Source organism: Dama dama, chromosome X (assembly GCF_033118175.1).
Source record: "Dama dama isolate Ldn47 chromosome X, ASM3311817v1, whole genome shotgun sequence".
Classification (NCBI taxonomy): Eukaryota; Metazoa; Chordata; class Mammalia; order Artiodactyla; family Cervidae; genus Dama; species Dama dama.
In genome coordinates this window covers 21,464,658-21,490,946 of record NC_083714.1, presented here as the reverse complement: position 1 = coordinate 21,490,946, position 26,289 = coordinate 21,464,658, and positions in this window count along the sequence as shown.

The following is a 26,289-nucleotide window of genomic DNA, read 5'->3' as shown; positions in this document are numbered from 1 at the left end:
AATTGCCTTTATGGTATGTATGCATTAATGTTACCTGGAATATGCTTGTATCCAGGCAGTAGTAATTCAGCCATAAATGCCCTGATGATAGAAGTTTACCTGTGATGCAGTCAGATGCAGATGGTCTGTTTGGAAAGGTCTGCAAAAACCAAGCAAATGCAACAAATAAAAATCTCAACGAGGTTTGGTTTGGGAGTGGGGTACACAATTTCCTGACTTTTTTTTTTTTCTCCTGATCCTGTTTTTAAACTAAAAATTTTAACTTGCATGTTATCGGGAAGAAACAGTGAAGCAAAGGATAGATTTTCTTCTCTGTGTGACCTAGGCAGGATATAGGCTTTATTTCTTTTTAAAAGATTTGTCATGTAGAACATTTTTAAAGTCTTCATTGAATTTGTTACAGTATTGCTTTGGTTTTATTTTTTATTTTTTTGGCCCAGAGGTATGTGGGCTCTTAGCTATCTGAATTTCAGGGACTGAAGCTGCATTCCTTGCATTGGAAGGTGAAGTTTTAACCACTGGACCACCAGGGAAGTCCCAGGATATAGCCTTTGAAATTTATGGGGTACATTGCCAACAAGGAGGTATCCATTTCTTCCCATTTCATCATCTAAAGGCAAGATATCTTGACAATGAAAAGACACTTGCATTGATAAGGAGAGAGTAAAAGCATAGTGTTTACATTATTTTTTTCCTCCTAAGGATTTCCCTAATTTTCTTCCCTGCTTTATTTCATGGAGGCTTTTTTCCTGGTGAAGTGAAGAAAACCGTTTTCCTTGAGGATGTGACAGAATCTCTGAATCCCACTCTGCTCGTTCATTTGCAGCTTCCCGGCATTATCTCTTAGAGCAAGACAAGGTGTGAGCAACAGCGAAGCGAGCATGCAAACTGTGTCCACTGGCTACCTTCTAGGGTCAGAGACTAATAGGATCTTCAGTGTTGGGGTAACTTCTCTTAAAGCTGAATAACACATTTCTCCTCTTTAAAATGTCCTTTTCATGGTTTGTGTTGTTTATCTGAAAAAAAATGAAGTTAATTTACATTATACATAAACCTTAACTCTGATACTGTTTTTGATTGTACTTGTTTCCATTTTTTTGCATAATTAACATAGCACATTATGATCCAAATGGACATTGTTTTCTACAGTGTAGTCTATTTGGTGAGATGATATTGCCAAAAATTCGAGTGGGTATTTTTTCATTTGGTGCGTAATTCACATGTGCACTACAACACTCTCCTCTGATTTACAGTCAAAAGAGGAAGGCCATCCTGAAGTATAATATTTTCAGCCAGCGATGGTTCCGAGACCACAGCCTCACCAAGGCACCCATTTCCAAGTGCAATTAGCTATGCTTTTACAACCAAAGTTGCTGGTGACTGACTTTCGGTCTCATGGGTCTCTGTCTGTGTGGCTTGGGTGGAAAGAGAAAGCAAAATCGATCTCTCTTTCTTGCTGTCATGAAAATCTGCAAAAGATGGGATTTTTCTCCTAACATGCGCAAGTGTCCTCTGTTCAGGCATTCACATCCATCAGCGTTGGCAGTTTAATTCTCCATTCATACGTCTTTAATAGGAAAGAGGATTAGAGATGATGATGTTCACCATGAGGAAATGCTGAAGATTGTATCATTAATTGTTGGTGAAAATGGGGGCTCATGTATTTAGTCTGATCCTCTCTTTTGGGGGTACATGTACCAAGGACAGAGAAAAATCCATAAACAGTTACCAGGGTTTTTTTTAAAATCCAGATTTTGATATATTTTTTAATAGAGCTGGTTGATACTGCTAAAGGAGACAAACTTTTTTTTTTTTTTAATTTGGTGGACCTAGCATTAGACACCAAAGAAATTCATGCCCTCAGTCAAACGCCTTCTTATTTTCCTCATAAAAAGAATTGTCAGTTGTCCCAGCTGTGAATCACTTGGGGGCCACCTCATGTGGTATTCTCCTTATTAGGGAGGATCCCTGGGACACTGGTAATGCAAACATTTCTTTCAAATATAACAGGATAACAGGTATTTAGTTTCTCAGCATAGCATTTTGCCTGTGGTAATTTATCAGCTCATTTCCAACCCCCGCCAAGTACTGCATATGAAAATGATTAATGATTATACCTTCATTTTTATTTCTTTTGGAACTGCCAGCCCTGACTATTTACAGAAGATCATTATATTTTTATAGATCTTAAGCACATCTGCTGAATCAGCAAAGCAAAGAGCGCTGGCAATTTCACTGATTATATAGCTGTATCTCTTAGATATTGCAAACAACTCTTACCAAATCAGTTAGGGGGAGGGGAAGACCTTATGTGTTTTAAAGGAGAGTAAATACAGGGGAAGGTTTCTTTAAAATAGTGATGTCATCAGCTGTAATAATGAAATAGAGCTCTAAGGCAGCCCTGATTCTCTAAAAGTCCCTCAAACACGATACTTGCCCAAATAAGCATTCACTGCTATTTTAACTTTAACTCCAGAAGCCAAGCATTGGAAGGGGGTATAAGTAAGGTTTCTCTTCCAGGGATGCCATCTCTTGTCTTAAAATGGTATTTCACTCAGGGGTCCCTTAGTCTTCTCTGGGAGCATCCTCTCCTGGCATTATTTTCTCTGGGGGAAAAAAATGCTTGTAGGGCTGTTGTGGTTGTAGGACTGTTACTAGAATGACTGCATCCCTTCACAATGAATCCTACCACTCTACACAGGAAATGACCCATCTTGCCATAAGAAGAAGCTTTAGCATGCTCTGCTTTTTTGCATCAAAATACCAAAGACTGCACATTTAGTTTGTAAGTCTTTTGGCACATTTGTTTTTTATCCTGTTCACCCCAATTTGAGGTTGGCCACTTCTTGGGATTATTAGCTCTTATCATATAGGCTAATATTAAATGCTTACTAAATAGAGCTGTTTTTGTTCTTTGGTCACTCAGTCATGTCTGACTCCTTGTGACCCCATGGACTGCAGCACGCCAGGCTTCCCTGTCCTTCACCATCTCCCAGAGCTTGCTCAAACTCATGTTCATGGAGCCAGTGATGGCATCCAACCATCTCGTTCTGTCAACCTGTTCTCCTGCCTTCAATCTTTCCTGGCTTCAGGGTCATTTCCAAGAGCTATTTTTAGCAGATGGGATTTGATTTGATTTATTGCCATAACATCCACAGCATGACTAGCTGGATAACTGCAGGATTCAATGCCTTGGGTTACCCCTTTAAGTTTGGACTGGGGGACAAAGTGCATGCTCTTTTTAGCAAAGGAAAAGCCTGCTTTGGTTCTTTTCTCATGGACTCTTGCTCCTGGACAGGACTTTTCTGTAGGCTTCTAATAGGGGCACGCTGTAGTACTCATAGATGATCTTTCTGGTTTCTCGTAAAGCTGACTTTGGATTTCAGGGAGATGGTTGGTAATAAGGATAAGGCTGGACTAGCCCTGGAGCCCAGATGAATAGGTGGGGTGGGATATGTCACAAGTGTAGACTGTTGATGGCTGGAAAGGTACTAAAGCTCTAGGTAGGAGGCCATGCTGTGGGATCCACGAGTGTGAAGTTGCAGCAAGGTGGTGCTGGGGAGCAGGGTGAGTTAGTATTTCTCAGAGATCCGAGGTGACCTGTCCTCTGCTGTGCCCTTCTGCCATCCCTGTCAAAGACAGCCTGCCTTGGGACTACAGAGGTTTCTGTAGCTTGAATGAGGTCAGAGACTTAGATCATCAATTCTATTCCAGAATGAGTATTCCAGAATGAAGCCCTGACAAATGAGAAATGCTAGACTCTTTGCAGGGCATTGTGTTGCATCATATGAATAATGCACCCGAATATACAGGCCAAATGCTCCCCCTGCTTCTCTCATTTGAACCATAAATGTGTGACCTTCCTTAGACTTCAGACAACCTGCTGCTCTTGTCCTTGCCCAGGGAAACCACTGGGCTAATGGGGTATTGATCAAAACTGAGCTGGCGTTTTCAGATTTACACGAAACCATGAACTGCAGATTGCAACCAGCTCCTGCTGAATCCAAATTTAAGACTGTGGAACAGCCCAAGGCTGTCTTGTGGGGTGGAGGGAGCTTGGGAAACATTTGGCAACTTCTCTGGGTCTCATTGCCCTTCCATAAAAGTATGTTTACTCTCAGAAAAGTGTTTTTTAGATAGGTGTTGCATCAAGGTAGAAAGTATGTGAGAGAGATGGTCCTGCACCAGTCAGAAAACCTGGACCCAGTAGGTTTACCTGGTGCTCAGACCACCTCTAATCTGGTCCCCATCTTACTCATCCAAAGGTGCTCTGTATCCTTGCCTTGAGTCAGCTGGCCAGGCTTTGGCCTCTGGAATTCTTGCTGCTGCCTCTCCTCCATATACCCTTCCTTGTCTTATTTTTGTGATCGCCTCACCCATTACTTCCGGTTTATATGGCACCTCTGCAGTGAGCCTCAGTGGTCCCTCCAACTCCATGAGGACTCTTCTTTCACTGATTTGATTCTCCATAACTCTTGTGATGACTCTTAGCCAGATTTAATCTCCTATCACTTTCTAGTCGCTTCATTTGCATAAATCAAGTCCAGGGTGACACCGTAGATCCATTGAAACTTGGAGACTATAATAAACCTCTTTCCATGGCCTCCAAATACTCAAGCACTTTGGGAGGACGAAGGGGTATTTAACTGAGTGTGAAAGCCATGGAGATTTGTCAAGGAAAGGGGATCTGAGATGGCAAGCATTGATTTTTTTTTTTTCCTTGGGGGGGGGCAACTGATTAACAATTCACTTGTTAATCTAACAAAAATGGACCCCCCCCCCCTTTTAGTATATTCTTTATGATGCAAAGACCATTTCCCAATGAAGTCTAACCCTCCTGGCACGATATTTTAATTCCTAATATCTTGAAACCGCATGCAGTTAGGATGACAAAGCAATCCAGACAACCGCATGCTGCACCATAAATTTCTTAGATCCATTTCAAACCATTCCCTTTTCAAGTCCCTGGGAAGGCATGAATTCTGTTTATGCACTGAGTCTGGATGTGTCTTCCCTAAAAAAAACTTGATATTCCTGAACACTGCTTTATAAAGACTGTTTGCATTTAGAATTTCAATAGGATAGCTTTTGAAAATGAAGAACAGACTAGCTATTCCTGAATTCTGCTTAGAAATGATGATGTTTAACACTTCTTAAAGAACAATGGATAAGTGACACTTATCAAGGGAAATGGTTTGCTTTTGATCTTTCTGGCAGCTCTGAGTTTCTGAGACTCTGAGATTGAGTCTTGCTGATTTGAATTCCTAAATATTTATTCACTTCATCCATTCTTCTCGATGCCAGGGACCATTTCTGTAGTTTGGCCTGCGGTTGTTTTTCCTGGATTAGTCAAATGGCTTCCTCACAGGTCTCCTCCAACCCCACCTACACTTTTGTCCCTCTACGTTCCAACTACCAGGGAGCCATGAGAATGATATTTATCAAACACAACTCTGTGTCATGCCTGATTAAAATGCATCCATAGCTCTCCTCTGCCTACAAGATACAGTAGAAAACCTTCATGAGCTGCCCCCTTTTTCACCTGAGAAGCCTGCCACCCTCCAGTTCTTCACACACCAATAATACCCAAGTGCTTATCATATCAGGAGCTCCCCCTCTGTCTGAAACACTTCTCTTGTGCTTAGTTCTGATCATTCATTTATGATTTATCTCACATGCCAGCCCTTTCTGGCTACTTCCTCTGATCTCCACCTTCCTTAGGAGCTTTCCCTGTAGGCAGTCACCATCAGTTGACTGTGACATTCTTGAGGTCAGTGTCTGCATCTGAGGCCATGTGGCACAAACCTGAAGTGCATAGTCTCTGGCTCTATCGCTTACTAATTATGCTGTCTTGGGTAATTCTGTGGCCTCCCTGTGCCTCAGTTTCCTCATCTATAAAGTGGGAACAATAATACCTTTCTCAGAGGGTTGCTGTGAGGAAGAAATTAGTTAATAAATGTGCAGTGCTTAGAATGCTTACTGGAATCTTGTAAGGCCTTAAAAAACATGAACTGTGATGATCTGTACATACCTGGCACAAAGCAGTTAACAAGTAAGGGTTTATTTGATGTGATACCTTTTTTTTGAAAAAATACTGAGGGAAAAATCACATAACACAACCTTTTGGTAGTGTATACTTTGGTATTTAGTACATACACAATGTTGCACGGCTAGTGCCTCTATTCAGTGTTAAACCATTTTCATCACTCTGAAAGGAAACTGCATCCTGGTATTCCCATTAAACAGTCACTCCCCATCCCCCATCCTTCCAGCATCATGTCAGTAATGTTTCCAATGCATTTCCTACAGAGAATATTACAACGTGATGTAGCAAGACCACAATACAAATAGAGTTGTCCTTCAAAAATGCAACGTTCATAACTGAGTGACCATTGGGGTTTTAGCTCAACCCCACTGGGCTGGCCAGTTCTCCTGAAAAGATTTTCCAAGGCCACCAGTGTGGCACCAAGTGTTCTACTGTCCATTCCTTTAAATAATACAAGATTTCTGTAAAGGGGCACAAAAGTAACATTTTCCCTTCAATTGGGGACTTTAGAAAGAAAGCATTCTGCATTGTATAAGACGTGCTGAATGCAGTCTGGCCTTTTGAAGGCCACCATCTGAAGTATGTAGTGTCAAGAGAGAAGAGTCTAGAGCAGGTGCTCTTGACAGCAGCGTTCCTGTGTGCCATCCCTGGCTCAGTGGCTCCAGAATGACATTGGGTCCCCATTGAAAGAGCCATTCACAGGATTGACTGCCTACCAGCCTAGTCCATGCATATTCATAATCAAGAACAATGCTGCCTTAATAAAGGACTTTTTGACATTGATCAGGACCCAGCTAGAGCTATTGACTTCTCATTCTTCCATTGCCAGCGGCCGCCACTTTTCTGACCCTTTCAAGTCCAGTTCCACTAATATATTGAGACCATTTCCTGGCTGATCTCTGTGTGTGTGTGTGTGTAAATAAAAGACATCTGTGGCAATGAAACTCTATCCCAGTATCGGGCTTAAGTTGATAATCTGATTACTGGTATATTCCTTCATCAGATCTCCTAGAATCCAGACTATAGAGACGTAGTTGTTCCTTCCACCTTGACCTTCTAGGTCCCTAAATCTTGATTTGCTTTTGTTGACTTTGGCCTTTTCCTCATTCTCTTTAGAATCCTGACTTTGGCACTGCCTCTGTCCTAATGTCAAAACATATTTTAGATTTACATCTGCCAAGAGATAGTGTAACAGTCACATTAAGGAAGTATTTACTTTAAAGTAGGTAATACAGATCTGAATATATATGAGGGGGAAAAAAATCAAAGAAATTTATTGTGTGTGAAGGGTAGTATCATTTAAAAATCTATTATCAGATTCACTCTTATTTTCTAATTAGGGTGATAAAATTCAATCAGTGCTTTTATTTAGTGCCTCATTTTCAAAAGCTTTTTCTTTTTTTCCAACTAATAAAATGTATCTATTTCAAACCAAAGGGATATTTCAGACCCTGAAAACTCCACCCTTTTCTTAATTAGACGAGGAGCCCTGAAAAAACCCTGCTGCAGCTTCCAGATAGTGGGGTTTTGCCTGCCCCAGTGGCTCTATGTCATGCAAAATACATGAAAAGAGAAGAAGCCAGAACTGCCTTTGTACAACTCTGGCCAAAGTACTTACTGCTGCATGATTTATGTTTGGGAGAAAAATCCCTGTCTTTCTGCTCTCAGGCCAGAAGTACTCGAGTGGTGCAGGGGACAGCCGCGGGCATGTGGAAGGAGATGGGGCCGACTGCCAGGCACCCGCGGTGGTGGCTTTTACAAGGTTGGGGTAGCTGGACTATGAATGGAGTCGACTCTTGGGGTTCAGACAGGTGCTGAATCTGCCCACGTGTGAGGCTAAAGCCAGAATGTCATAAAGGGAGGTGGCCGAGCTCAGTGTCTGGACTTGGCATCCTCTTGTTACTTTCCATCCTCTTGTTACTTTCTGGGCTTCCCTGGTGGCTCAGACAGTAAAGATTCTGAAGATCCCCTGAAGAAGGACATGACTACCCACTCCAGTATTCTTGCCTGGGGAAATCCCATGGACAGAGGAGCCTGGAGGGCTACAGTCCACGGGGTCTCAAAGAATTGGACACAACTGAGCCACTAACACTTTTCTTTCACTATTATTTTTCTAGGGTGGTTGGTCACCCGACACCCTGGGTAGGTTACCAATCCTCTGTGCTTCCATTTCCTCACCTACAAAATGATAGATTAGTGCTTCCCTGGTGGTCCAGTGGTTGAGAGTTCACCTGTTAATATGGGGGACATGGGTTTGATCCTTGGTCTGGGGGGATGCTGTGGGGCATCCCACGTACCTAGAGCCCATGTTCCACAACAAGAGAAGCCACCACAAAGTGAGAAGCCTGCACACTGCAATGAAGATCCAGCATAGTGCCCCTTCCCCCCCCCAAACCAAAATGACAGATGATGGATGAACAATATCATCTATGTCATAGGTAGAACCCTTGCTATAAAGCAGATGCTTAATGCATTTTAGCTGATACCACTCCAATTGTCCTTCCCATGGCTACTGGGAAGTAGTATACAGTGTCGTTGGCTAAAAATGTCAGATCAGGTAGCGGAATAGTCAGACGATCTGGTCCCACCATTTACCTGTTTCCTGACATGAGATAAGTTGTTTAACCTTTCAGTGTCTCATTTTTCTCCTCTGTCAGTCGGGCTGCGTAGGTGTACCTGTCTCACAGGGTAGTAGGAGGAATGAATGAGACAATGTGCATAAACAGTTAACATAGCACCTGGCAGGTAGTGAGCACTCAACTATTGGCTGCTGTTTCAGCATTACTACTAGGAGTCGTGCCTTGTATGTTATTTCTTATATGTTGTTGTATGTTATTTCTAGCAGAAGAACTGAGGGGTTCTAAAACTCTTCAGTTTAGTCCTATATTCTTGCTCCAATTTGAACTCTGATGCTAGAAATGCTAGAAAATGAATGGCCGGTGCCGGGGTTTACCACCAGATTCAAGAGGGAGGTCTTCTGTCTTCTGGTTTGAGTTTCTGCATCGCCTGCATTCTTGGCATTGAAAGAAGATCCTTTGTTAGGATGCTAAAGCAAAAGCGAAGCATAAAGAGGAAAAGAAATCATTAAAGGGAAGTTTGTCTGTGACCTGGGTCCTACTAGCCATAATTGCCTTGGTTTAGACAGCTTCTGAGACTTTTCTGAATGTTGAATATATTTATATACATATATAAAGTTAAGTATTATCTCTCCAAATGTATATATTTTTTTGGCTGCACCACACAGCTTGCGGAATCTTAGTTCCCCAGTCAGGGATCAAACCCAGGCCCTCAGCAGTGAGCGCACTGAGTCCTAACCTCTGGACCATTAGGGAATTCCCTATAATGTATACATTCTTAATTAATTAATTTTATTTTGGGCTGTTCTGGGTCTTCCTTACTGCATGCAGGATTTTTCTAGTTGCGGCAACTAGGGGCTAGTCTCTAGTTGCAGTGCGTGAACTTCTCACCTTGGTGTCTTCAGTAGTTGTGGTTATGGCACACGGGCTTGGTTGCTCATGGCATGTGGGATCTTCCCAGACCAGGGATTGAACTCATGTCCCCTGCATTGGCAGGTGGATTCTTAACCCCTGGACCACCAGAGAAGTCCAAATGTATAATTTTTATAACAACTCTAAATTTCACCTTTTTAAGTGTAAAATTCAGTGAAGTGAAGTGAATGTCGCTCAGTTGTGTCTGACTCTTTGTGTGACCGCATGGACTATACAGTCCATGGAATTCTCCAGGCCAGAATACTGGAGTGGGTAGCCTATCCCTTCTCCAGGGGATCTTCCTGACCCAGGAATCAAACCTGAGTCTCTTGCATTACAGGCGGATTCTTTACCAACTGAGCTATATTCACAATGTTGTGCCACCATTACAACTAATTTCAGAGTATTTCTATCATGCCCTCTCCTCCAAGAAACCCTCACTCATTATCAGTCACTTGCTATTCCCCTCAACACCTCCAATCCTAGGCCATCATGAATCATTCTGTCTCTATGGCATTGCCTATTCTTGATAGTTCATTTAAATGTGGTCCTATAATCTGTGGCATTTTGCGTCTGACCTTTCACTTAGCATAATGTTTTCAAGGTTCATTCATGCTATATCTTGTGTTAAGAACTTCCTTTTTATGGCTGAATAATATTTCACTGTCAAGTGCTTTCCAGTATTTAAGTGCTAGCCACTGTAAACCTCTGACTATTCCACAGCCTCAGAGTAGCTGTTCTTCTCTTCCCTGTCCCTAATAGAGAGGGTTTTCTGAACTCCAGGGGCATGTGGGGAGGGGTGGATTCCAGAGGTTCTTCACGTCCCCATCAGATGCTGGTATCTTAGCATCTGCGTACAGTTTCAGATGTTACAGACCCACATGATAGTCTCCTTCTTGTTCAGAGCTGAGACAGAAGAGTCTTTGTCCCCCAAGCACAGACATATAAAAAAATCTTGCAGCTTCCTATCCTTGCAGAGATGGGCAGTGTCCTCTGCCTGCAAAGAGCCAGAGAAGAGGGCTAGCTGACAAATGTTACCTTGCCTTCTGCCCCATCTCAGTTCTGGTTACTGGACATCTGTTGTGCCTCCAGAGTTCTAATTGACTGTACATAAAGGAGCAGGCTAGCGACACGTTTCTAAACTAGGCTGACATTTGAATTAAGATAATCCTAAGAACAAAACAAGTGATATTTGGCATTGTGGGGAAATACCATCTGTATGTGCTTTGGAGTGACGTGGATCTGGGTGTGAATTTCTCACCTGCTACCATGGGTCCTCAGCCTCTCAGCCACAGTGGCCCCATCTGCTAAATGACATGGCAATATCATAAGAGTCATCTCCCAGGGTAATGGTGAGGAAGAACTGAGTTCAATTCCTGGCCTAGAGTAAGGTCTTCATTATGGGAACTTACCTGGCTATTCCTACTTGGGTAGACTTTTGGTAAACAAAATATCTTCTTTGGTGTAGTCACGAATAGCTTTTGACTTTGGCATCAGACAGATGTGGGTTTGCCTCCGGACTTCAACCCTTATTAGATGTGTGAACTTCTGTGAACTCAAAGTTTCTGTTACCTCCTCTGGGAACAGTTACACTTTACAGTTTCCTTGGAAGATTTCAACTCCATGATGTTTCTAAAGCATCCCAGCCCATGGCAGCGGCTCTATACAGAGTAACTCTTACTACCAATAAGAAAGCAAATATTTCTTTGTAAATTGTAATATAGTTGCTTTACAATGTTGTGTTGATTTCTGCTGTACAGTGAGGTGAATCAGCTCTATACATACATCTGTCCCCTCCCTCTTGGACCTCCCTCCCACACCAACCCCCATCTCACCACTCTAGGTGGTCAGAGAGCATTGAGCTGAGGTCCCTGTGTTACACAGCCACTTCCCACTAGCTATATATTTTACACATGGTAATGTGTATATTTCAGTGCTCCTCTCTCAATTCGTCCCCCACCTCTTCCCACCCTGTGTCCACATGTCTGTTCTGTACGTCTGTGTCTCTATTCTTGCCTGGGAAATAGGTTCATTTGTACCATTTTTCTAGATTCCACATATATGTGTTAATATATGACATTTATTTTTCTGATAAAGAAAATGTGGTACATATACTCAATGGAATATTATTCAGCCACTAAAAGAAACGAAATAGGGTCGCCTGTAGAGAAGTGGATAGACCTAGAGTATGTTATACAGAGTCAAGACCAATATTTCTTAAGGTATGATATCAGTCTATATAGGCTCCTTGCCTTCCCATTTAGAATAGGCTCTAGATTCCTGTCCATGGCATACAGAATCCTACACAATCTGACTTTGCCTCCTTGACTGACCTCATCTCCAGCCATTCTCTTGCTCCATCATAGCCATATTAGCCTCCTTGTTATTTCTCAGCCTGATTCGCTCTTTCCTGCTTCAGAGTCTTTGCATTTGCTATTCCCTCTCCCTGTATGTCTTCAGATCTGACAGTCGGTGGCTCCTTCTTGTCACTCAGGCTTCAGTGCACGAGTTACCTGTTCACAGAGGCCTTTCTCAGTGACCCAGTGCAGTTTTCCCATCTCCTAGTTGCTGTGTTTTATTTTCTTTGTAGCATTTACTGCTACATGAGATTGTGTTCTTTGACTTCATGTTTATTGTCAATTTCCCCCACTAGAATAGAAGCCCCAGGACGCAGCCCCTTGCAACTGTCTGGCTCATTACTGAATCACAGCAACTAGAGCAGGACTTGGGTAACAGTAGAATAAATGAATGGATAGATGGATGGAGTGAGATGGCGAAGAGATCTTGATTCTGGCTTTTGGGATTGTCCTGATCACCGGGAGTGGAATTCCCTGCATGGTGTGGAACTGCCTGTGGATTACATGGTAATAGCTCATAGAATGAATTACATCTTTAAGTGGAAAGAATCCTAATGGACTATCCTCCTGCATAGCATCTCTCTCTAGAAGGTGCACTGGACACCTAAAAATATGCTTCATGTTAGGCAGCCACCTGTGTGCATCAGTGAGGTAGATCTATTTGCATCGCCCGGATAATTTCATATGTTGTCTGACTCACTTTGCATGTTGATACAGATATGGTGTGTTTATGTTCTGGTAAACAGGCTCTGGGAGGCATTGGAAGTATCAGACACCTGGCTTGGTAACTAATAATACACTGGAGTTAGGGAGATAGTTTGCATGCAAACCTGTGGGTACAGATGGTGAGTCTGTTGGCATAAATTAACAAAGTCCATAGAGGAGCCTGGGCTTGACAATTTTATTGTACGTGGGAGGTTACTAAGAAAATAGTTGCGGGTCTCTGGAAAAATAAGCAATAGCCGTCTGCTGCTTTTGCAGAACTAACAAAGGCAGAATGTCCTTGACTGAGACACTTTGTTTGGATTTCTTTCTGTGTGTGTGAAGATATTAACAGTTAAGCAGGAGAGGATCTGAAAATAAACCAGGACGTGGTGATTCCTGATGATTGGATTTACCCAAGTCTGTCTGTAACCAACTAGAGAGATGAGAATTCTCCCCTGGGTCTCAGGCATCACTTGGTCAAGAATTCTCATGTCTTGAGCTTCTTGCAGTTCTTGCAAAGCCCTTTGAAATCAGTATAATGAGAAACTAGAAGAGAGAAGTGCTGAGACTCAGGGTGGAGCTGATCTGGTGGTGGTGGCAGCCCCAAATGCTGCCCCCTGGGTATGGGAGATGCTGATTCATAGAGAGATGACTTTCTAATAAGCTCCTCACGTGTTTCTGATGCACATGTTTGAAATGTACTCTGAGAAGCACTGATTTGTGTCTTTGACCTACTGAAGTTTAAAAATTTTTGAGTGTAACCTGAGCCTCATACATCTCATGAGGCCCCATCTTCATCTCCTGCCTTCCAACTGCATAAGATCCATTCAGTTCAGTTCAGTTGCTCAGCTGTGTCCGACTTTTTGGGATCCCATGGACTGTAGTACGCCAGGCCTCCCTGTTCATCACCAACTCCCGGAGCTTACTCAAACTCATGTCCATTGAGTCGGTGATGCCATCCAGCCATCTCATCCTCTGTCATCCCCTTCTCCTCCTGCCTTCAATCTTTCCCAGCATCAGGGTCTTTTCAGATGAGTCATTTCTTCACATCAGGTGGACAACGTATTGGAGTTTCAGCTTCAGCATCGGTCCTTCCAATGAATATTCAGGACTGATTTCCTTTAGGATGGACTGGTTGAATCTCCTTGCTTTCCAAGGGACTCTCAAGAGTCTTCTCCAACACCACAGTTCAAAAGCATCAATTCTTGAGTGCTCAGCTTTCTTTATAGTCCAACTCTCACATTCGTACATGACTACTGGAAAACCCATAGCTTTGACTAGATGGCACTTTTTTGGCAAAGCAATGCCTCTGCTTTTTAATATGCTGTCTAAGTTGGTCATACCTTTTCTTCTAAGGAGCAAGCATCTTTTAATTTCATGGCTGCAGTCACCATCTGCAGTGATTTTGGAGTCCAGAAAAATAAAGTCTGTCACTGTTTCCACTGTTTCCTTATCTTTTTGCCTTGAAGTGATGGGACCAGATGCCGTGATCTTAGTTTTCTGATGTTGAGTTTTAAGCCAACTTTTTCACTCTCCTCTTTCACCTTCATCAAGAGGCTCTTTAGTTCTTCACTTTCTGCCATAAAGGGTGGTGTCATCTGCATATCTGAGGTTATTGATATTTCTCCTGGCAATCTTGATTCCAGCTTGTGCTTCCTCCAGCCCAGCATTCCTCATGATGTACTCTGCATATAAGTTAAATAAGCAGGGAGATAATATACTCCTTTCCCAATTTGGAACCAGTCTTTTGTTCCATGTCCAGTTCTAACTGTTGCTTCTTGACCTGCATACAGATTTCTCAGGAGGCAGGTCAGGTGGTCTGGTATTCCCATCTCTTGAAGAATTTTCCACAATTTGTTGTGATCCACACAGTCAAAGGCTTTGGCGTAGTCAATAAAGCAGAAGTAGATGTTTTTCCGCAACTCTCTTGCTTTTTCGATGATCCAGCGGATGTTGACAGTTTGATCTCTGGTTCCTCTGCCTTTTCTAAACCCAGCTTGAACATCTGGAATTTCACAGTTCATATACTGTTGAAGCCTGGCTTGGAGAATTTTGAGCATTACTTTGCTAGTGTGTGAGATGAGTGCAATTGTGCGGTAGTTTGAGCATGTTTTGGCATTGCCTTTCTTTGGGATTGAAATGAAAACTGACCTTTTCCAGTCCTGTAGCTATTATTTGCCACTAGACAAGAGAAGAGCTCTTATTGGGCATTACCTCTCTTTCTTACTGCTTGTGTGCATCTGTCTATTTGGCAGCCTTTGATCTCTTTTTGATTCATATTTTTCCATCTTCAAGCAGATGCTAAAATTCCTTCCTGATTATATTTAATAAAGGGTTGTAATTCACTGTTTTAACCAATCAGAGACTCCATGTAGGTGCTATGGTGAATGTTGGAGTCTCCGCCAAATTCATGTGTTGAAATCCTAACCCCCAAGGTGATGGTATTAAAAGATATAGGACCTTTGGGAGGTGCTTAAGTCATGAGGGTGGAGCCTTCATGAATGAGACTAGTTCCTTTATAAAAGAGACCTCACAGAGCTCCATCATCCCTTCCACCATGTGAGGATGCAATAAGAAGTCTGAGGAAACTGCCCTTGCCTGACCATGCTGGTACCCTGATATCAGACTTCCATCCTTCAGAATTGTGAAAAATGAATTTCTGTTGTCGGTAAGCCACCCAGTCTGTAGTATTTGGTTGTTGTTGTGCAGTTGCTAAGCCGTATCTGACTATGTGACCCCATGAACTGCAGCACGTCAGGCTCCTCTGTCCTCCACTATCTCCCAGTTTGCTCAAATTCCCATCCATTGAGTTGGTGATGCTATCTAACCATCTCATCCTCTGTCGTCCCCTTCTCCTCCTGCCCCTCAATCTTTCCCAGCATCAGGGTCTTTTCCAGTGAGTCAGTTCTTTGCACCAGGTGACCAAAGTATTGGAGCTTCAGCATCAGTCCTTCCAATGAATATTCAGGACTGATTTCCTTTAGGATTGACTGGTTTGATCTCTTTGCAGTCCAAGAGATTCTCAAGAGTCTTTTCCAACACGCAGTTCAAAAGCATCAATTCTTTGGTGCTCATCCTTGTTTATGGTCCAACTCTCACATCCATACATGACTACTGGAAAAAATCATAGCTTTGAATATATGGACCTTTGTCAGCAATGTGATGTCTCTGCTTTTTAGTATGCTGTCTAGGATTGTCAAAGTTTTTCTTTCAAGGAGCAAGCTATGACAATCCTAGATACTGTATTAAAAAGCAGAAACATGGCTGAAGGAGGGTTGCAGAGAGAGAGCTACACTTGAGGGGCGCTAGATACACAGGCAGGACATCTACAGATAAAGTTGGAGGGAGAGTGCTGTCTAGAAAAAGGTGACAGTGTGAACATACTCACACAGTAAGTGAAACATCTTTCCAACTCAGCAGGTATATATCAGAACCACGTGGCATCAGATGGAGCAGAGTTGGGTTTAAGATGCAGATTCCAGGCCCATAACCTCAGTTTTTGCTTCTGTAGGTCCTGCAAGGGACTTATGGATCTTAATTTCAATAAGTTCCCACCTGAGTGGTTTTGATAAAGGTGTTTCATGCAACACAGTTTGAGCAACAGTGGCCTAGTCTAATGATAGTTTGTAGAGATGTGGAGACTGAGACTCAGGGAGATGAGTGATCACCTGGTTACAGGTACACATTATGAGGATGCTGTGAAAGATTGTTTCCAGCTCAGGTGGGCTCTGAGCCAGTCTCCTTAAAGTCTTTTCTAATTTGTACTTGGCTGTAAATTTAATACCCTTTTTATGATACTTGAAAGAGCTGCACAATTTCATGGTCTGGCCATTACTGCTAGCATTAAAGAAATGACTATTACTGGTACTTAATATATATCTTCCTCCAGTTCCCTAATGACTGTAAGGCACATAGCCAAAGAGGCACCCTGTATGCCTGTAGCACGCATGTGATGATAGCCCACACCTGTTCTCTCGGGGTGGGCTTGCCAGGCAGCAGCTTTTTTCTTCCTGCAGGCATTCCAGCTGCTCTGCCACATATTACCCCAGCTGTTGTGACCCTATTAAGAAAGGTAAGAGCCTTTACCCCAAGGCACTCCCTCTGTTCCTTGGCCACCCATGGATCTCCAGGTTGCCCTTGAGTGCTAACTTTCAAGTTCACAGATTCTGGGATGGGCCATTCCTGCCACCTATGAGGACTCTAAAGAACTACTTTAGGAGCTGAACCAAGGGAAACGTGAACTTCTCTCTCCACCCTCAAATTTCTCAGGGAAATGCACGGGAAGAGGGGATGGTGTGGGAGCCCTTGTGTCTTCACCAGCCTTAGTAAACGGCCTGAATTCCTGCACATCAGCCCTACCTGTCATGTAGGATCATGACATGGCAATCGGGGGTAAACGGATCATCATTTACATTCATCAGAGTGCATCATGTCAGAATTCTTTTGAGTTGAGAATGCTTGAAGAGAATATGAGACAGAAGCTCTTTTGTGTAGGGATGAAATGTCCAATTTCCATCTTACAATTTTCTTTCCCCATCGATATTTGGGACTGAAGCACCATTAGTCCCGAGTAAGAAAGAGCAGTTAAAATACCCTTGAACCCATTTCTTCCCACAAGCCTGGATGGCATTGGGCACTGAAAACCTGAGGGTGGTGGAGAGACCAAGATGAGAATAAACACGACGGAACAAGTCAGCTGATCAGGAGGAGATGGGAAGGATGAACCATTTTTCTCCCTATGTTTCCATGAGTGGCAGCAGGAGCAGTTTCTTTAATGCTCTCCTATCCTGGCCAGTACAAAGTATGTTCTGTTTTAATATCTCTTGGGAGTTTGGGTGTGAGAGAGCGGTGACTACTTGAATAGATTTAGTGATTTTTGATAGGCGAAGCATTTTGCCGATCATCTTGCATGGGATGTGCTGTGTTAAGTCATATCAGTCGTGTTCAACTCTTTGCGACCCTATGGACCATAGCCCGCCAGGCTCCTCTCTGTCCATGGGATTCTCCAGGCAAGAACAGTGGAGTGGGCAGCCATGCCCTCCTCCAGGGGATCTTCCCAAGCCAGGGATCAAACCTGTGTCTCTTATGTCTCCTGCATTGGCAGGTGGGTTCATTACCACTAGCTCCACCTGGGAAGCCCAGTTATCTAGCATAAGGAAGGGCAAAATTCCCAGACTTGGTTCTCCACTCTCATTATTCATAGATTTCTTGCACACTGACTTGCTATAGCCTCCAAGGGAGCTACTTCCATATACAGATGCTGGACACCAGGAGGAGGGTGCAATGGGGGGAGAAATTTTCAGCATATAAATTGATTTAAGGACACTCATTTAGATTTAATAGAATAATTATTAAGATAATTATTGAGATAAATGGCATGCCATGTTAGTAATTGGATATTGCATAAACAAGATATAGTGGCTATAATTATAGTTCTCTGGATACCTTAATAGGTATATTAAAAGAAGTCAGTGAACCACAAAGATTTCACTAAAAGTCAATATTTCAAGAAATCTATCAGCTGTCCCAGACTATAAATACCACTTTGGTCTCTAGAAAATATACAGTTAATAGAAATATGGTCTTCATGGTGCCACCTTTTTCTCAGTGCGTCTAAACTTGGTATTTCATGGTACTGAAAGTGAATCGAATTATAGTGAACATTGACTAGATGCCTAAACATATGAGTTACTGTCTCTAGATATTGAATGGTATAGAACTGCCTTCACCTTGCTTAGGTTGCTGGGATATTAAATAATATACTGCAGTAGTCACTGTCACGAGACTTTATGTTATATTTTATACGGAAGTCTTTATAGCCTCTAAATATGTCTCAGATGACTGGCTACGTTACAGGTAAAGCATCCAGACTTGGAATTAAAACCAAGCTCTGCCCTTGGCTAGCTCTATGACCCTGAACCAGGTGCGTCATCTCTCTGGGTTTCAATTTTCTCACCTGCAAAACGGGGATAATGATGACGCTTCACTCTCACAGCTGATGTTGGGGTGGAAACAAATCAAGGAGCTTGAGAGAACCTTATTTGAAGCATAGTAGTAGTGCAGTCAATATTTGCTTTCCTTCTATAAATGCCAAGCAATTTGCAAAAAAGTATTTGAATTCATTAAATTGATTGACTTAGAACCAGATAGTAACTATATTCAAATTTACCTCTTTGAAGCCATCATTATCTTTTCCATGTGGTCAGAATGCAGTTAAGAGCGTAAGCTTTGATGTCACGCTTCCTCGTGTAATTCACTGTGGCTTGTAGGTCAGGATATATAACCCCTCAGTTTCCTCATCTGAAATTTTCAAGAATCCTATACCTGCCCCATGGAACTGCCACAAAGGTTAAATCATGCAAGCAACATGGGCTTAGCACGATACCTGCTCAAATCGAGCATTCAGTCAATGTTAGCAATCAATCTTGCTTTGGAATAAGGGGTACACAGCATGTTAATGAGGACAGTATGCAACTGATACGACAATCTTTGGGGAGCTAATGGTGTGGGCTGTGGAGCTTCTGATGTGTATGTCTTCTTCCTTACTCCTTTTCCAGATCTCAAATAGTATTTTATACCTGGAAACAGCAATCAGCACTATAATACAATTATAAAGCCCATTCATTTATTCAACAAAACGGTTATTGGGTGCCTATTAAGTACTACAGAATTCTCTGGGATCTAGATACAGTTACAAACAGAACAGTCAGGCTGCTTACTCTCATGGAGGTTGGAATTTAGGTCATTTATGGGGTACTACTCTTGGTGCTAGAGAAACATACACTGTAGCCTTGGGATGTTTAGCATCTAGGTGGACCACCTTAAATCCTTTCTGGAGCAAGACAGATTTTAACTAGAAGAATAATAACAGAGTCTAGCTGAATCTATGAGCAGGTGTAGGGACATAAAAATAAATGATACAGTATGGCGTGGCTGAGTACCATGTGAGTGACACATTATACTAGGAGAGTTGAAAAGATGATCAATTAGGGTGATTTTTATGATCTAACTGATTCCAGGGTGATCAGGGGGTAGAGATAGTGCTTGGAACGTGGGTCAGATTTTACTTGATGTTAAGGACCATGGAGGTTATGAGTAATGAGCAAAGGCAAGGAGGCAGAAATGTGTGGACTGTGTTTAGGGAGCATAGATTACTTTAACCAAGTTCAGTTCAGTTCAGTTGCTCAGTTGTGTCCGACTCTTTGCGACCCCGTGGACTGCAGCAGGCCAGGCCTCCCTGTCCATCACCAACTCCCGGAGCTTACTCAAACTCATGTCCATTGAGTTGGTGATGTGATCCAGCCATCTCAACCTCTGTCGTCCCCTTCTCCTTCCGCCTTCAATCTTTCCCAGCATCAGGGTCTTTTCAGATGAGTCATCTCTTCGCATCAGGTGGACAACGTACTGGAGTTTCAGCTTCAGCATCAGTCCTTCCAATGAATATTCAGGACTGATTTTGTTTAGGATGGACTGGTTGGATCTCCTTGCAGTCCAAGGGACTCTCAAGAGTCTTCTCCAACACCACAGTTCAAAAGCATCAATTCTTGAGTGCTCAGCTTTATAGTCCAACTCTGGCATTCATCCATGACTACTGGAAAAACCATAGCTTTGACTAGAGGGACCTGCTTTTTAATATGCAGTCTAGGTTGGTCATAACTTTTTTCCAAGGAGTAAGCATCTTTTAATTTCATGGCTGCGATCACCATCTGCAGTGATTTTGGAGCCCCCTAAAAAGTCTGTCACCATTTCCACTGTTTCTGCATCTATTTGCCATGAAGTGATGGGACTGGATGCCATGATCTTAGTTTTCTGAATGTTGAATTTTAAGCTAACTTTTTCACTCTCCTCTTTCACCTTCTTCAAGAGGCTCTTTAGTTCTTCACTTTCTGCCATAAGGGTGGTGTCATCTGCATATCTGAGGTTATTGATATTTCTCCCGGCAATCTTGATTCCAGCTTGTGCTTCCTCCAGCCCAGCATTTCTCATGATGTACTCTGCATATAAGTTAAATAAGCAGGGTGATAATATACTCCTTTCCCAATTTGGAACCAGTCTGTTGTTCCATGTCCAGTTCTAACTGTTGCTTCCTGACCTGCATATAGATTTCTCAGGAGGCAGGTCAGGTGGTCTGGTATTCCCATCTCTTTAAGAATTTTCCACAGTTTGTTGTGACTTTAAAACCAAAGGAGAGATCTTTATATAGGACAGTATGTGCAGCTGGAGGTGTATAGTTGAGGAAGTATATAGGAATGTTACTTTGTAGGAACTTGAATATCAGGTGGCAACTCTGAAGTACCATTGAAATTTTCCAAGTAGGGAGGCAATGTGTACAAAGCAGCATTTTTGGAAGCTGGAGATTTCAGTGTGTGTTGAATCACTTTGCTATCTATTGGAGTAGAGTTATCAGGAATGAGCAATTGCAATACTCCCCATCCTAGGGGATGAGGACTAGGGTGATGACAGTTATAAGTGAAAGAAGTAGTTCATTTCCACTTCTCCAGTTTTATTCTAAGGAATCAGACAATGATGTCAAGATGTGTGCAGAGATGTTTATCTTATCTTCTTAAAGTGAAAGAAAGTGAAAGTCCCTCAGTCCTGTCTGACTCTTTACGACCCCATGGACTGTAGCCCACCAGGCTCCTCTGTCCATGGGAGTTTTCAGGCAAGAATACTGGAGTGGGTTGCCATTCCCTTCTCCAGGGGATCTTCCCCATCCAGGGTTGAAACCTGGGTCTTTTGCACTGCTGGCAGATTCTTGACTATTTGAGCCCCCAGGGAAGCCTAGCATCTTAAATATTCTTTAAATAAAGGAAACATCACAAATGTGTGAGCTTTCTAGTTTTAAGCCCTCCTTTCCCATATCTCATTTCCCTCTTTTCCTACTCTGTGTTGCCATGAATTCAGTGCCAGCCACCTCCATGCACATTTTTATATTTTTATGGCCATAATGCTTTCACGAGCAGTATAATGTTATTTGCCAGTTTTTAAACTTGAGATGAATGTCTTCATACTGTACCTATCCTTCTTTAAACCAAATGGGGAGGGAGGTGGGAGGGGAGTTCAGGATGGGGAACACATGTACATCTGTGGTGGATTCATGTCAATGTATGGCAAAACCAATACAATATTGTAAAGTAATTAGCCTCCAATTAAAATAAGTAAATTTATATTAAAAAAAAAAAAAAAAAAACACAAGTCAGTTGCCCTTGGTTTCCCAAAGTTTCAGCTGCAGTGTGTGTGGGTTGGGACCAGGAATTCACATCACTGACACATTTCGGGGACCATATTTTGAGAATGACTGCTTTAGTCCCTAAAGAATAATATTCCATTGTCTGACTATGCCTCAGTATATTTAACTGTTCTTTTCTTGATGGCTGTTGTTTCATTTTTCAGAATTCTAAACAATGTTGAAGTGAACATTGTCTTCTTGCACTCATATGTGAGTTTCTATTGTATATATATTCAATACATTGGAGATATCGCTGGATGGTAGGGAATACTCATCTTCAATTTTATGAGATTTTACCATATCATTTTTCAAAGTGGTTACACTAAGTTTTACTCCCCCCAACCCAATACATACACATGCCTATGTGTCAGATTACTGGTTGTTATACATCCTCACAAAAACTCAGTAAGGCCTGATTTTTAAACTGGCAATCTGATGCATATTCCATTGTTTGCATCTATGTTTCTCTGTTCATTAGGAAGTTAAGTATCTTTTCAGATGTTTTGTTGGCCATTTGAGTTTATATACATTTTGCATTGTTTTAGATCCATGTTGTCAGTAGAAATATAACATGCCCCCCATCATGTAATTTAAAATTATCTAGTAGCCGCATTAAAGAAAGTAAAAAGAAGCAGGTGAAATTAATTTCAACATTTAATCCAATACATCCCAAATATTATAATTTAAAATATTTAGTCCTTAGACACTTTGTAAATGAGATAATTAAAATTATTTTTTGCATCTATTAAGTATTTCACACTTAAAACAACTTGGACCAGCCACATTTCAAATGCGCAATAGTTACATGTGGTTAGTGGCTGGTGGTGATAGTTTAGTCGCTAAATTGTGTCCGACTCTCATGACCCCACCATGGACTGTAGCCCACCAGACTCCTCTGTCCATGGGATTCTCCAGGCAAGAATACTGGAGTGGGTTGCCATTTCCTTCTCCAAGTGGATCTTCCCAATACAGGGACCGAACCCGGGTCTCCTGCACTGCAGGCAGATACTTTACCCATTGAGTAACCAGGGTTAGTGGCTACCCTATTGTAAAGTTCTGGTGCTCAGTGCTTCTTAGGATATATAATACAAGTTGTAAAGTAATTTCACCATTCTATAACTTGTCTTTTCAGTTTGTATATGTTGCTTCGTATGGTACTGAACTTTTTTAAAGTAGTTACATTTACAGTCATTTCCTTTATGATTTGTGCTTTGTGTCCTGTTTAAAGGTAAAGCCTTCTTTACCTGTGATCATAAAAATGTTCTACAGAATATTCCTTGCCAAGTTTTTAGTTTTTCTTTTAACCTTGAATATTTTAATCTAATGAGAGTTAATTTTAGTGAATGTTGTCAGGAGGGGATCTTATTGAAAAAATTTTTTTCCATATAGTGAACCAGTTCTCCAAAAACCAATTACTGAATCGTCCACTATATTCCATTTATTTGTAGTGGTACTTCTTTTATGCATCAAGTGGATTTTTTTTTTTCCTGTACTTCATTGATCCTTTGGTCTGCCACTGTGCCAATACCATAGTGTTTTTTTTATTTTTTTTACTAAAGCTGTTAAAACAAGTTTTGTATTTGTTAAGGTAAGTTTCTCCAGTTGTTTTCCTTTAAAATTTTATTGGCCATAATATGAATATTAGAATCGGCTTAGAAAGGTTCATGAAAACTCATTTTTGGATTTTGATCAGGCTTGCATTGAGTTTAAGGTCATGTTTTATGAAAGCATTATATACTGTCTATTCAATTTTATAATTTCCTCCAGAAAGGTATGATGTATATATATATATATATTTTTTTTTTGCAAACAGATCATAGTACTTTAATGGGAGTCATCCAGCCTTAGAAAATAGCCTGAAATGTTCAGATTCTCATATACAACCCGCCCCTCCCCCACCCCAGTCAATGTCATCTTCCATGTTCAGCAGTAGATTCAGTATAGGCACACTTTCTGAGCTTGTGGAATGTCAATTCATCTAATTTCCAGATTTCATAAGTCATCTGGGAAACTGTAAAGGCCATAAAATTATTTCAGTACCTCAAAACCTTATTTCAAAATTATCATTGCTTCTAACATAGAAAAAAATTGATTTTTAAGTTTTCTTATGTTTCAAAGATGGGCTGAATATAGGTAGAAAGAGCATTCTTTTTTCTTTTTCTATTATTTTCTTTGTTGGCACACTTGGCATGAAATGTCAAGAGTTCTCACCATCTTTATTTCAATATTGATGGTATCGTTTTGTAAACACGATCACTTTCTTTTCATTGAAATAATTTCTTGTCCATTCAATGATTTTCAGTGCATTAAAGTTTGGTTCCTGCATCATTTTGCTGTAACATTAATTTTATTTAGAATATTATGCCAGATCAGTAGAGAACAGATACAAACAAGAGTGAGTAAAAAGGTATGATTTTGACTTGTGTTATGGAGTCTTCATTTTCACTGATATCAATAAATTCCAAAGGAACGCTGGACCCTGCTTCTAAGAAGCATCTCAGAACGACACGCCCTGCAGTTAGCTCCCGTCTCCTCCTCACTGCGCGGGGCAGCCCGCGTCCACGCGGCCTGGGAACAGCACCTTGACTCCTGCTTGCGCTCAGCGGTTGGTGGGTCTTCGCACTCTGGCCTTTTCTAGCTTGACTTCCCCCCATCCGCTGGAGGCTCCGAGGTCTCTAAGTCAAGACTCCACCAGATTTAAGCATTAACTGAGGGGTGAATTTACTTACAGACCAGGAGGAAGTTCCGTTTTCTACAACAAATCTGAGTATTTTATGTGTGTGCTGTGCTGTACTTAGTCACTCAGTTGTGTCCGACTCTCTGTGACCCCATGGACTGTAGCTTGCCAGGCTCCTCTGTCCATGGGGATTCTCCAGGCAAGAATACTGGAATGAGTTGCCATGCCCTCCTCCAGGGCATCTTCCCAATCCAGGGATTGAACCCAGGTCTCCTGCATTGCAGATGGATTCTTTACTTAGTCTGAGCCACCAGGGAAGCCCATTTTATGCCTAGGTACCTTACAGTTTTTTATTACTATTGCAAATAATCTTTAAAAATTTATGATTTTTGCTTGGTACTGTTTGAAAATGTGATTGATATTTTTGTCTTTTGTATCTTTGTAATTCTTACCTTGCAATCTTAGTGAATCCTATTTAAAAATTTATGTAGAAATAATTCACTTTTTCTTTTTTTGCCTTGTGGGCATGCAGGATGGACTAGATTGAACCTGTGACCCATGTTGTGGACGCACAGAGTTCTAACCAGGTAATCGCCAGGGAATTCCCCAATTCACTTTCGTTTGGTATAGACTTCTATGAAGTGATAGAAATGAATATCGTTGTAGAACCACCACTGCATCCGGGATATAGATCAGTTTTATTATGCCCCCAAATTTCATCATGTTGCCCCTTTCTTTAACACTTTCATGTCCATTCCCTGAAAATCACTCACCTGTTTTGTCTCGATATTATCACCATTCACAAAATATCATATAACTGGAGTTGCACTGTATTTATCCTTTGGAAATCTGAGTTCTTTCACTTAGCAGTATATATCTGAGATTTACATATGTTGTTGCATATATTAATAGTTCATTACTTTTTATTGCTGAGTAGGATTCCATTGTACAGATGGACTATAATTAATTCATTCACCAGATGAAAAGCATTTGAGTTGTTTCTAGGTTTTGGGGATGATGGAGAAAGTTGCTGTAAATATTCACATACAGTATTTTCAGGAATTTGTTGTCATTTCTCTTGGATAAATATCTATGACTCAGGATAAAGGTGTTTAACTTCATAAGAAATTGTTAAACTGTTTACTAAAGTGACTATACTTCACATTCCACTATTTGCATGGAAAAGTGGAAAATGTTAGTTGCCCAGTCGTGTCAAACACTTTGAGACCCCATGGACTGTAGTCCGCTAGGCTCCCCTGTCCATGGGATTTTCCAGGCAAGAACACTGGAGTGGGTTGCCATTTCCTTCTCCAGTGGATCTTCCTGACCCAGGGATCAAACTGGGTCTTTTGCACTGCAGGCAGATTCTTTACTGCCTGAGCCACCAGGGAGGACCCATTTGCATCAGTCATGTATAATATGTAATAATTCCAGTTTCTCCATATCCTTGCTCAGTTCAGTTCAGTCGCTCAGTCGTGTCCGACTCTTTGCGACCCCATGAATCGCAGCACGCCAGGCCTCCCTGTCCATCACAAACTCCAGGAGTTTACTCAAACTCATGTCCATCGAGTCGGTGATGCCATCCAGCCATCTCATCCTCTGTCGTCCCCTTCTCCTCCTGCCCCCAATCCCTCCCAGCATCAGGGTCTTTTCCAATGAGTCAACTGTTTGCATCAGGTGGCCAAAGTATTGGAGTGTCAGCTTCAGCATCAGTCCTTCCAATGAACACCCAGGACTGATCTCCTTTAGGATGGCCTGGTTGGATCTCCTTGCAGTCCAAGGGACTC